This window comes from Sceloporus occidentalis, unplaced genomic scaffold (assembly GCF_023333645.1).
Source record: "Sceloporus occidentalis isolate IW3139 unplaced genomic scaffold, rSceOcc1.0.p SCAF_6, whole genome shotgun sequence".
In the NCBI taxonomy this organism is placed as follows: domain Eukaryota; kingdom Metazoa; phylum Chordata; class Lepidosauria; order Squamata; family Phrynosomatidae; genus Sceloporus; species Sceloporus occidentalis.
In genome coordinates this window covers 143,086-156,331 of record NW_028316986.1, presented here as the reverse complement: position 1 = coordinate 156,331, position 13,246 = coordinate 143,086, and the positions used below count along the sequence as shown (strand labels likewise).

General features: G+C 55.8%; 1 protein-coding gene across 2 annotated transcripts in view; it reads left to right on the top strand.

Annotated features, from left to right (window-relative positions):
* The window catches only part of LOC149310267 (nuclear receptor-binding protein-like), a 33,053-nt gene that overhangs the window by 1,235 nt on the left and 18,572 nt on the right, over positions 1–13,246 (top strand). The window lies entirely within an intron of this gene.

The window sequence follows — 13,246 nt, the reverse complement described above, 5'->3', positions numbered from 1 at the left end:
CACCCCTGCCATACGCCTGCCAGTCCTGCCCCCAGGGCTTCAAGGGGATTGGTGTCTTGGGGCTCTTGGCTGGGAAATGGTGGGGAAGGGGTGCCTCCCAAGGGCCTTGATTTCTCTGTACAAAGCCATTGGCTGTGCGATGATCTCTGAGTGTGGCTCTGCGCTTGGCATGAGGGGTCAGCTGAGAGCTTGGGGCAGCTTCCTGCAGCTTGTTGTTCCCTGGAGAGAGTCCTAGGCTGGGAGGCAGCCTATGATGCCAGTGGAGTGAGGGTTGGCTGTTTCTCTCTCTCGCCACTATTTATATTTGCAGCCCTGAATCCAGTTCAGGAGGCCGCCTCTGTTTGGGAGGATCTGCCACACAGGGTCTTGAAGCAAAATGGTGGGACCTGCTTCCCCTGGGCACAGGATGCAGCCCTGTGTTGGGGCAGCCTTAAGGAGGAGAGGATGGGGAGGGGGTTAGCTGTGGCTACTGGTCATGATAGCTGGGAACACCAGTGGGAGGGTGGCCACTGTGTGGCTGCTCTGGTGCCAGTCTGGAAACGGCCGGCCGGTGGATGGGGAAGCCCTCTGGGAGGCTTGAGGGGAGGACAGAAGCCTTTTGAAGCGCAGTGGGGCAGGTATGCCCCCTCCCCGAAGGTTGCTGCCCGAGGCTTCCCTCAGCCCTGGCCAGCAGCATCTGAGGGGACACCGAGGAGGACCTCCTTCCTTGATTAACCATTTGATGCAGCTTGGATATACAGACTTGGGAGGATATAACTGGGAGTGAGGAGCTCTGCCTAGCCTGGTTTCTTTTATCTTTCTTTTCTTCTTTCCTTCTTTCTTTCCCAGACTCAGTTGCTTTAACCCAGTGGTTGTTCTTTAAAAAAAAAGGGGGGGGGACCCCAGGAGGTGTGTGAGAATTGCTCAAGGGAGACTTGAGACTTGGAGGCCCTGATCCTTCCTCCTCTTTTCAAAGTTTTTGATGTCTAAAATCTATAGATGGGTTGAGTTAATGTTTAAATATGTTTGTTGAATTTACTGAACATTTAAAGTATGCACTGAAGTGACTCAGATGAAACTGTCCTAATTTGAACAACATTATTCCCTTACAAAATGATAAGGTGTGAGTGCGCTCGCGTCCTACATGGGCGCGATATACAGGGCTTTGCACCATGGGAACAAACCCCATTGTTTTTAATGAGGCTTGAGCATACGTGGAATTCCCCTTACGCGGGGGGTGGGTGGGGTGGGGGGTCCAGAAATGATTCCCCGCATAACGGAAGGTCCCACTGGGGGGGGGGTGCACGGCATGGCATCCACATGTGGAGGTAAAGGGGGGGGGTCCCAAGGGTAAAAAGTTTGAGTACCACTGCTTTCACCCTTTTCCCGGTGGGGCCGCTATCCTGGATCTCTAGGTTTGTTCGTTTTTGCGTGTTTGTGGTCGTTGGTGATGGCGTTGTTGCTCTTTTGTGCTGGCTTTCCTGCTGCTTTTGACTCTATGCTTTTGTGCTCCCTGTTCCTGCGGTCATCCTGTCCTGCCTTGGATGGTCCTTTTGTCATCCCCCTGGAGATGCCTGGGCTGAGCCTGGCAAGGTGGACTGAATGTCATAGCGTGAGTGACTCATGCCACTTGAGGAGGAAGCACCTGGCATCCAGGGGAGGGAGGGAGGGGTGCCTGAGAGGAATGTGGCCCTGATGGAACGCCAGTGCTGCCTCCCTTGTCTCTGAGCTGGGCTGGAAGAGGGAGGCAGAGCTGACCCAGTAGTTCAGTGGGGTGTGTGGAGAGCAGGCTCGCTGGGAGCAGAGGGGGCCCTGGTCCTTTTGAGCCCTGTCTATGGGCAAAGGAAGTCAGGGCCCTGTCTGGCCTAGGAGACCAGGAGCAGTAGCTCTGTGGCTTTCAGTCAGTGTTGGTGGGTGGGTCTGCTCTGCCTCTCAAGAGGCCCAGACCATTGGTGCCATTGGCCATGGGCAGGAGCCTGGCAAGGGGAGGAATCCTGGCTGAGTAGCAACCTCACATCCCCTGCCTGACTTGCTTCTTCCTGGGTTGCAGCTCTGAGGGGTGGATTGGCTAGCCTGGGGCTGCAGTGGACATCCTTGAGCCATTTCCTAAAACAGGAAGATCAGTGGTTTGCAGAAGGAGAATTTGCATGTCATCCAGTGAAACTGGCTAGCAGTAGTTCTACGGAGTTGGCAGCCACAACACAGGCTGGTGCTTGCTCCTTGGGACTCAGTAAAAAGAAGCCACCAACAATGGGGTTGCTCCCTTTCCTCCAGCCGTGGCCTGGAAATGAAGCTGCTGTAGCCAGAGGTTTGGCAAGGCTCATAGAATCATAGAATCGTAGAGTTGGAAGAAACCGCAAGGGCCATCCATTCCAACCCCCTGCTATACAGGAAACCTCGATCAGAGCATACCTGACAGGTGACCATCCAGCCTCTGCTTAAAGACCTCCAAAGAAGGAGACTCCATCATCCTCCGAGTGCAGTACCTTACATTTCTCCGTGTTGAAGTTCATTTGTTCCCAGCTTTCTAGTCTATTCAGGTCATTATGAATTTTGATCCTGTCCTCTGGAGTATTAGCTATTCCTCCTAATTTGGTGTCATCTGCAAATTTGTTAAGTATGCTCCCAGTTGTGTCATCCAGGTCATTGATAAAGATGTTGAATAGCCCTGGGCCCAGGACAGAGCCCCACTGGACACCCCACTGGTTACTTCTCTCCAGGATGAAAAGGAGCCATTGTTGAGCACCCTTTGGGTTCGTCCGGTCAACCAATTACAAATCCATGTAACAGTTACCTTCTCTAGCCCACATTTTACAAGATTCCTTATTGGAACTGTTTGAAATTGTGCCTTCAGTATCTCCCTTTTGAGAAAGTCCCATCCGTCCTAAACTCCCTTCTCTTTTAGTATTTCTGACCATGGAATCCCCCTCAATTCTTCTCTAAGTTTACTGAAATCCGCTCTCCTAAAGTCTAGGATGCGTGTCTGACTCTGCCTGGCTTCTCCTTTCCACTGTATAACAAACTCCAGGAGAACATGGTCACTTCCACCTAAGGATCCCACCACTTGCACCCCATTAACCAAGTCATCCTTGTTGGTTAGGATCAGATCCAAAATAGCTGACCCCCTTGTTGCCTCTTCCACCTTTTGGACCATGAAATTGTCTTCCAGGCAAGTGAGGAATGTGCTAGACCTTGAAGATTTGGCTGAGTTTGACTTCCAGCAAATATCAGGGTAGTTGAAGTCGCCCATCGCTACTACATCTCTCCTTTCTGAATCTATGGGTCATCTGTCCTAGAAAGGCATCATCCAATTCCTCAGTCTGACTTGGGGGTCTGTAGTAGACTCCCACCGTAACACCCTTGTTGTTTCCCTCCCCTTTGATTCTTATCCAGATGCTCTCCTCCTGGCTTCCATGATTGATGTCCAGGATCTCTTCACTGGTGTAAATATCTCTGACATATAGTGCTATTCCTCCTCCTTCCCTGTTTGGCCTTAAAAAGGTTATACCCCTCTATTTCCACATTCCAATCATGAGACTCATCCCACCAGGTTTCAGTGAGGCCTATTATATCATATTTGCTTTGTTGTACTAGGAGTTCGAGTTCATCTTGCTTATTTCCCATGCTCTGTGCATTAGTGTAGAGCAGTGGTAGGCAACCTTTTTGAGCCGGGGGCCAGGTTGCTGTCCCTCAGGCGACTGGGGGGCCAAAGCCGGGGTTGGAGCTTCAACCCTCCGTAGCGGGGCCGCATGCCGGGGGTGGAGCTTCCACCCTCCGGGGTGGGGCTGTGTGTCGGGGGGTGGAGCTTCCACCCTCCAGGGGCGGGGCCGCATGCCGGGGGTGGAGCTTCCACCCTCCGGGGTGGGGCTGTGTGTCGGGGTGTGGAGCTTCCACCCCCCAGGGGCGGGGCCGCATGCCGGGGGCGGAGCTCCCACCCTCCGGGTGCAAGGCCTCCCCATCTTTGCTGGCCCCTGACGGGGCCCCAGGCCCCGTCAGAGACCGGCAAAAAATCTGGGGGGGGCGCCAGCGCTGGAGGGCCCCCTGGAGGGCCCCAGCGACGGCACCGGGCCTCCCAGAGGCCCCCTGCCGCCCTCAGAGCCCTCCTGGAGGTCCCCAGCAACGGCAAAGGGCCCCCCAGAGGCCCCCTGCCGCCCTCGGAGCCCGCCTGGAGGGCCCCGGAGACGGCAGCGGGCCTCCTAGACGCCCGCTGCCGCTGTGGCTGCCCGTTGCGGCTTTTCGCCGCTCTGGGCGCCGCCATTTTGGACAGCAAAATGGCGGCGAAGTCTCGCGCGACGTCCCCTGAGGTCGCGTGAGACTTCGCCGCCATTTTGGGTGAAAAAATGGCGGCGCCCATAGCCCCAGAGGCTGCTATGGGCGCCACCATTTTTTCGCCCAAAGTGGCGGCGAAGTCTCGCGCGACCTCGCCGCCATTTTGCCGCCCAAAATGGTGGCACCCAGAGCAGCGAAAAGCCGTGACGGGCGGCCACGGCGGCAACAGCAGCCAGGGGCCGGTCGCCAGGCCTCCGCAGGCTGCATCCGGCCCGCGGGCCGGAGGTTGCCGACCCCTGGTGTAGAGGCATCGCAGACCATGGGCCCCATTTACTTGCTGCTTGTGCAAGTTTTTTTGCCTCCAACTGTTGGGTCCTTGCACTTTTTTTCTTGTTTCCTCTATGTCAGTTTGACTACAGTCGAACCTCCCTATACGCGGATTTGAGCATACGCGCATGGCAAACCCGGAAGTTGTTCCTAATGGCGGCGCACATCTCTGTAAGAGAGGCGACGACCAGGGAGGATGAGGCCTGGCCCTGTTCTCCCTGGTCGCCGCCGCTGAGGAAGAGCCCCTTGTCCTCCAAGCTGCAGCCGGCTCTTTAAGAGAGGCGGCAACCAGGGAGGACGAGGCCTGGCCTCGTCCTCCCTGGTCCCCGCCTCTCTTAAAGAGCCGGCTGCAGCTTGGAGGCCCCTTGGCCTTCAGGAGCAGCAGCCGGCCATTTTGCGGCGGCGGAGACCGAGGCCGTGAGGAGGACGAGGCCAAGCCTCTTCTCCCTCGCGGCCTCGGCCTCCGCCGCCACAAAACGGCTGGGTGCTGCTCCTGGAGGCCAAGAGATCTCCAGGCTGCATCAAGGCCACTTACAGCGGCGGCGGCAGCAGCAGTGAGGACGCGGCAGCGGCGGCACGGCAACCCAGGTAAGGAGGGAGGGAGGGAAGGTAGGTTAGTTTTAGGTAGGTAGGTGGGTGGGTGGGAGGGAGGGAGGGAAGTTAGGAAGGAGGGGGAAAGAGGAAGGGGACTTTTCTGTCCAATGACGGCGCACGTGCACGCGCGCCGCCATTGGACAGAATAGTGCTTTGAGCATACGCGGATTTTGGTATACGCGGGGGGGTCCAGAACGGATCCCCCGTGTATACCGAGGATCCACTGTATTTTCTCCAGCCCTTTTGCCTTCCTTAATATTGTCTCCCTTCCCCTCGGAACTCAGTTTAAAGCCCTCCTGATCAAGTTCTTGAGACTGTTGGCAAAGACATTTCTTCCAACTGGCGTGAGATGCAACCCGTCTGTTGCAAGAAGTCCCTCCTCATGGAACCGCAGCCCATGATCGAAGAATCCAAATCCTTCTCGGCGGCACCATCTGCGAAGCCAGTTGTTCACATCCGCTATCTTCCTCTCCCTTCCTGGACCGTGCCCTTCGACTGGCAGAAGAGACGAGATGACAACCTGTACTTCTTCTTCGTGGTCTCTGCGAATCATACAAATGGGTTTTACTGCGCCTGCGCAGTGCTGTTCGGAACCTTCTGGAATCACTGGGCAAAGTTTACTTTGCAACATATAGAAACTTTTTGGCGGTAACTCCGCCCACCCGTTATAAGGCCCCTGCCTTCCCGCTCTTTTCCCCAGTTCCTTTTTTCCGCCGCGCTAGCTGCTTCTAGGAACTTTCGCTTGCTCTTGCTTGATTGGAATCACTCTCGTTTTTGACCTTCGGACTGTTTCTGACCATTCTCTCTCTCCCGCCCCTGGTAACTTCGGACCTTCGGACTGTTTGACTTCGCCTTTGGATCTCGCTTTGACTCGCAGGATGTCTCCTCCTTTCAAGAAATGTGACATCTGCAGCGGAAAGGTTCCTGTTCAGGACCCCCATTCCTCTTGCCTCTTCTGCCTGGGCCGGGACCACGACCCCAGGGTCTGCAGCCTCTGTAAGTCCATGTCCTCCCAAGCCCGTAAGAATCGGGAGTCGCGGCTTACGTCCGCTATTGCCCAGGGCAAGATCAGGGAAGGGGACCCTCGCCCGGCGTCAGCTCCTTCTGCCTCGGCTCCACCTGCCCAGGCTCGTAGCGGCCCTTCCAGCGCCCCTCCTTCTACTTCTCTGGGGCAGGACAAGGGGAGTTCAGACTCTTCTCGCCCGCCGGCTCGCGGTGCCGCTCCCAAACCCCCGAAACATCCCCGCACATCGGGATCAGTCGGGCAGGAAACGGCTACCGGCCGTACGGAGGGAGTCTCCTCTGAGACATCGGGAACGTCCCGGGCGGCTCCGGAGAAGAAGAGGTCCAAGTCCAAGCCTGGATCGGACCCCGCACCGAGGAACACTGCCTCCGAGGAACCCTCGGGCTCGAGGGATTCCGCTGCCCGTACCGAAGAGCGCGCTAGTCGGACGGCTACTATCTCGGAGTCCCCGATCCAGTTCTTCCCTCCGGATGCACCGCCTCGTCACAAGTCAGCCAAGAAGAGGCAGTTTTCAGCCCCGGAGGCGACCTCATCCTCTTCGGCTAAGAGGTCCAAGTCGGCCTCCAAGACTAGCTCCCATACGGGCTCACCTTCCAAGAGGCGCTCGGACGACGCTTCCCTCCCTCGCAAACCTCACCGGGAGTCCCGCCGTGACCGCCCGCGTCCCGACTCTCCGGGACGGGTCGACCCTCTGGCCACGCCTATGGTGGGCAATCGTTCACCCACGGGAGACCTTCACCATTCCCCGACTGCGAGCCGCGTTCGGGACACCGCTGCCCAGACTGTGCCAACTCAGACTCAGTCGGCGACAACGCTCCCTTTCCTCCTGTCGGACGACGAGGAGGTAGCTGATCAGCCACCGAGGTCTCCTTCTCCAGTTTTGCTGGCTCCACGCTCTCCGACTGATCCTCAGTATTATTACGACTCGGAGACGGACCAATTTTTTCTCCCGGTCCCTAAGGAGGTGGTCCTCTCCAAATCTTCCCGAGGTCGGGACCGTCCCCGGGATTTGGACCAACCTCGCGGCCAAGGATTCCATCGTCGCGAACTTCCTGACCGACCAGGCCCATCGGCAGCGGCTCCATCTCGGCGTGTGGACAGGCCTGTCGAGCACCCCAGACCGTATGCTGCGGTGGACTTGGGAGTTTCTGATTCCGAACCCGAGCCTGTGGATTCGGAATACTCTTCGGGAGATGACGACCCGGCCCAGAACTCTCCACAGCTCTTGCACCACCCAGAGGCGGCCTCTCCTACAGATGATGTCAGGTCGTTCCTCGAGCATGTCATCAAGATGTCCAGGGCTCTGGACATTGACCTCCAATATCCCGAGGAAGAGGCCAGGGACCCCCTTGAACGCAGGGTTCGCAGCAGGGCCCACTCTACACCTCTGGTCCCCTTTATGCCGTCCCTGGAAGCCCTGGTCAGACGCTCGTGGGACTGCCCCTCTTCCCTGGTGGGGCCGCCGCGCAAGATCGAATCCCTTTATAAGGTTTCGGCCCCAACTGCTCCGTGGCTGACCTCCCACCCTCGGCAGAATTCTGCTATTGTCGAGGGTGCCCAGCAAACTGCGACTCAACGGCAAGCGGCTGTGCCGTTTGATAAGGAGGCCAAGAAGGTCGATGCCTTGGCCAGGAAGGCATACGCGGCTGCAGCACTGGCGGTGAAGGCAACCAACTACACCGCTTGTATGGGTGCATATATTCAGACCCTTATGGAAGGCATCTCCCCCATCGTGCCCGACGTTCCGGATGAAGCCCAGCGAACCCTCACTGAGATTAGGGATGAGACCCATTCCATCGGCGCATGGCTCATCACTGCTTCCAGGAACGTCGTAGAGTGCTCGGGCAGGGCCATGGCGGCTTCCCTTGCCCTAAGGAGGCACGCTTGGTTGCGGGGTTCGGACCTCAACGCCAACGTGAGGTCTACTATCGAGGACATGCCGATAGATGATTCGGGCCTCTTCCATGCTGAGACGGATGACAAGCTAAACCGGAAGTTTAGGCTGAAGGCAGCGGCGAGGAAGCACGGTATGTCTGCCCCCGCCCCTGCTCCATTCCGTAGGAGGTTCCGCCCTTGGCAACAGCAGCAAGGCCAATTCAGCAGGTCCTCCTACCAGGACCGGCAGTTTCAACAACAGGGCTCTCAACGCCAGAGATACCCTTCCCAGTCCCCGTCATCCTCTGGTCGCCGCAACCAGTCTTCTCGGTACCGCAAGAACCGACGGCAAGACCCTGCCCAATCCAAAAAGAGGGCATGAGATCTTTCCGCGCACTTCGCCTCTCCCAGATACTTTTTAGACATTCTTAGGCCCTTTGTCAACGTGTGGGCCTCCATCTCCTCCGACTCTTGGGTGCTAAACATCGTCCGTAGGGGCTATACCCTCGAGTTCGAAGAGCTCCCGACCACCGGAGCTTTCATTTCCACCCCACCCTCGGACACCCTTCTCGACGAAGTGCGCGCCTTACTGGACAAAGGGGCTATTTCCCCTCTATCCCCTGATTCCTTCCATACGGCCTTTTTCTCCAGGTACTTCACGGTACCGAAGTCCGATGGGGGCATTAGACCAATTCTGGACTTGAGAGATCTGAACCTCTTCCTCCAATACCGCCGTTTTCGTATGGTAACTTTGGCCTCCATTTTGCCTCTCCTACACCAGGGCCTGTGGTTCGCCACAATCGATTTGAAGGACGCCTACTTCCACATCGGAATTCGGGAGTCCCACAGGAGATTCCTCGCCTTCGCCGTCGGCTCCGACGCCTTCCATTACAATGTTCTTCCATTCGGTCTGGCCACAGCTCCACGAGTCTTCACAAAGTGCATGGCCCCGGTGGTAGCTTACCTCCACCAAAAGGGTTACAGAGTCTTCCCTTATTTAGACGACTGGCTGTTTGTCGCGGACTCCCAGCAGGACCTTCAAGGTGCAATTTCATTCGCCATCCGGCTGCTGGACTCTCTCGGACTGGTAATCAACAGAGAGAAGTCACATCTCACCCCGTCCAGACAGGTCAAATTCATCGGAGCCATCCTCGACTCCGAAAGATGCTCCGCCTTTCTTCCAGCAGACCGGTTCCAAGCACTGGTAACATCACTCAGCCCCTGCGTCTCCCACAGAAGAGTGAGAGCCAGGGACGTCCAGATCGCCCTGGGGCACATGGCGTCCACGACCTTTGTGACACCGTGGTCGAGACTTCGCCTACGTCCACTCCAGGCTTGGTTTCTCTCGGTCTTCTCTCCGATGGAGGATTCTCCGTCCAGATGGTTAACGGTACCGAGACCGGTGGCCGCCTCCCTGGGTTGGTGGCTGGACGAACACAACGTGTGCACCGGGATGCCCTTCCACCAGCCGCAGCCAGAGGTCACGTTGACAACCGACGCATCCCTAGAGGGCTGGGGCGCCCACCTCCTCGACCTAGTCGTAAAGGACAGGTGGTCGGACTCGGACAGTCTTCTTCACATCAATGCTCTCGAGATGCTCGCAGTCGAAAAGGCTCTGAGGGCCTTCGAACCCGCTGTGACAGGCAAGGTGGTGCTCTTGAAGACGGACAACACCACCGTGATGTATTACATCAACAAACAGGGTGGCACCAAGTCAAGCACTCTCCTCGAGATTACTCTCCGCATCTGGGAGTGGTGCATTCGGAGACAGGTTCTTCTTCAAGCAATCCACCTGCCGGGAGAGGACAACGACTTGGCAGACCGCCTGAGCAGATCGTCCTCGGTGTGCCACGAGTGGAGACTCCATCCGGAAACGGTCAGCGTCTTGTTCGACAGGTGGGGAACCCCCCAGATCGACATCTTCGCGACCGCTTGGAACAGCCATTGTCCCAAGTTCTGCTCCAGGAGGCCAATGACCGGATCCCTCGGAGACGCATTCGCCTTCCTGTGGACGGAGGAGTTCCTTTATGCCTTTCCCCCCTTTCCTCTTATCATCAGGGTGGTCTCCAAGATGATGCTAGACCACACGGACGCGATCTTGATCACGCCATGGTGGCCGAGACAGCCTTGGTTCGCATCCCTTCTACATCTTTCCAGGAGGTGCTTTCTTCGTCTCGAACCTCGCCCGGACCTGCTGTCGATCCGGGACGGACGGATCCTCCATCCGGACATCGACAGCCTACCGCTGGTGGCTTGGAGAATCCTACCCTGACCGCCCTCCCTGATGCCGTGAAGTCGGTGATCCTGGCTGCGAGGAAACCTTCTACTCAGCGTTCCTATGCCTTCAAATGGAGGAGGTTTTGCCTCTTCCTTGAACAAAAGGGCTTATCTCCTGCACAGGTATCCACTCCAGTGGTACTGGAGTTTTTGATGGCACTTTTGGATGGGGGGCTTTCCCTCGCATCCATCAAATGTTATCTCTCTGCCATCTGTGCAAAATATCAGTTCGGGGGGAGGGTGTCTTTCTTCAAGGACCCCCTGGTGAAAGGGTTCCTGAGGGGTTGTGCCAACCTTTATCCTCCTGCCTCGATACCGACACCGGCTTGGAGCCTGGAGTCGGTACTGTCCGCCCTCCAATCCAAGCCTTTTGAACCGATGGCCACAGCGGACTTGAGACTATTGACTTGGAAAACCGCCTTTCTTGTGGCCATCACCTCTGCCCGTCGTGCGGGCGAACTCTGTGCCTTACGGAGGGACCAGCCTTTTCTGAGGTTCCACAGGGACAAGGTGGTTCTCCGTACGGACATTACCTTCTTGCCTAAGGTAGTGTCCGCTTTCCACATGTGCCAGGACATTGTACTGCCTACCCTCGCGTTGAACCCGACGTCAGAGGAGGAGCGGCGCCTGCATTCTCTTGATGTCAGGAGAGCACTGGCATTCTACCTGGATAGAACTGCTGCCTCCAGTCGGTCCGAGAGACTTTTCCAATGCTACTCGGTACCGAAGAAGGGATTGCCTGTGTCGGCGCAGAGGTTGTCTAAATGGGTGGCTGGTACCATCCACCTCTGCTATGAAATCTTGGGCAAGTCTCTTCCCGGCAGGGTTCGGTCCCATTCTACGAGGTCGGTGGCAGCTTCCTCTGCATTCCTATCAGGGATTCCCCTGGAGGATGTCTGTAAGGCTGCTGTCTGGTCCCAACCTCTGACTTTTATAAAACATTATAGGTTGGACACCAGAGCCATCCGAGACGCAGCTTTCGGGAGGGCTGTGTTGGTTTCAGGGCTACATTGATTGCACTACTGAGCGTTTTGTGTTTCAGCACTTATGTACAGATGTCACTGTTTTCATTTGTCCATTGTTAATGTGCACAATTTCTATGGGACTGGTCTTGCACGACCTCTTGTTCCCTTCTCAGGTTTAGCAATGTTATTGCTATGCTTGGTTTGTCTATCAAAAAAAAAAAAAAAAGGGGGCTGACTCTTTTTATGGTTCAAGGTGTTTATTGTTCCAATAAATATGCCTTTGGTTTACCATAGCTTTGGTTTCAGGACACTCCCTCCGCCGCATACCTAAGCTTGTCAGTCTAAACCCATTTGTATGATTCGCAGAGACCACGAAGAAGAAGGACAGGTTGCTTACCTGTAACAGTATTTCTTCGAGTGGTCATCTGCGAATACATACAAATCCCACCCGTCCGTCCCCTCAGTGTCCTGCTCTGATTGGCTCTTCCATCGCCTTGCTTGGCGGAAAAATTGCGGAACTGGGGAAAAGAGCGGGAAGGCAGGGGCCTTATAACGGGTGGGCGGAGTTACCGCCAAAAAGTTTCTATATGTTGCAAAGTAAACTTTGCCCAGTGATTCCAGAAGGTTCCGAACAGCACTGCGCAGGCGCAGTAAAACCCATTTGTATGTATTCGCAGATGACCACTCGAAGAAATACTGTTACAGGTAAGCAACCTGTCCATCCATTCCTTTCAGCTTCCTACCAAGTGCCTCGTAATCCCTTTTGATGTTCTGAAGGCTGTGTCTTGCAGTATCATTGGTTCCCAGGTGGACCAAAAGGAAGGGTATTGGTCAGTAGGCTTGACCAGTCTTGTCATCCTCTCTGTCACATCTTTGCCCCTGGGAGACAACACACCTCTCGAGACATCTTGTCAGGCCTACAAATCACTGCTTCTATACCCCTCAGCAAGGAGTCCCCCACTAAGACCACACGCCTCCTCCGAGGTTTAGCAGTGGCTGTTCCCTCAGGTGGGACTCTCAGGCTCTCCTGCTCTGTCCCTGAAGTCTGTCCATGCTGCTCTTCTTCATCCCTTTTTTCGCCCAAAGTGGCGGCGAAGTCTCGCGCGACCTCGCCGCCAATTTGCCGCCCAAAATGGTGGCGCCCAGAGCATTGATAAGGGAAAGAGCTTTGAATCAATTCTCTAGCTGCAAGCTCCCCGAACAATCCCTTCTTGGCCTACTTCTCTGTGTGACATTCCTCCAGATGTCTGCCTCCTTTGGTCCAGGTGCTGCCATTGGCTTCATGGCCTGCGTTGGAAGGAGTCATTTGGGGGAATGCAGCTTGCAGCCGGAACTGGTGGCCCTCCAAAGCAAACCAGTGGCCCTTGACTGTCTCTGGCTAAGTCTTTGCTTACTGGACTAGTAGGCTGCCAAAACACTGGAAATCTTTTTCATGGTTGCTTTTACTGAAAGCTGGAATCAGGTTGATTGTGGGTGCGCTGGGGATGGGGGACTCACCACTTGACCTACTATAGCAATAGCAAGTACATTTCTGTACTGCTTATCAGTGCACTTAAGCACTCCCTAAGCGGTTTGCAAAGTGTAAGCTCATTGTCCCCAACAATCTGACCTCCTTGGAAGAATGCAAGCCTGAGTCGAGCTTGAACCCTTTTGCTGGTATTGAACTCGCAACCGTATGGTTTTGAGTGAGTGGCTGGAGTACAGGCATCTAACCACTGTGCCACCCGGGCTTCTACTACTCCCAGGCGTTTTGTCTGGGCCAAGCTGGGCTACTGGCCTTGTTTTAGCATCTCTCCTGATGTGACTGAGGAGAGGGGTCTTCTTCATAGCCCATGCAGCCCTCTCTTTGTCCTGACATGATCTCGGCACAAAGATCTCAACTGTGGGTGAAATGTGGCCCCCTTCTCCCTCTGACCCTTTCCTCCTTGTTATCCCT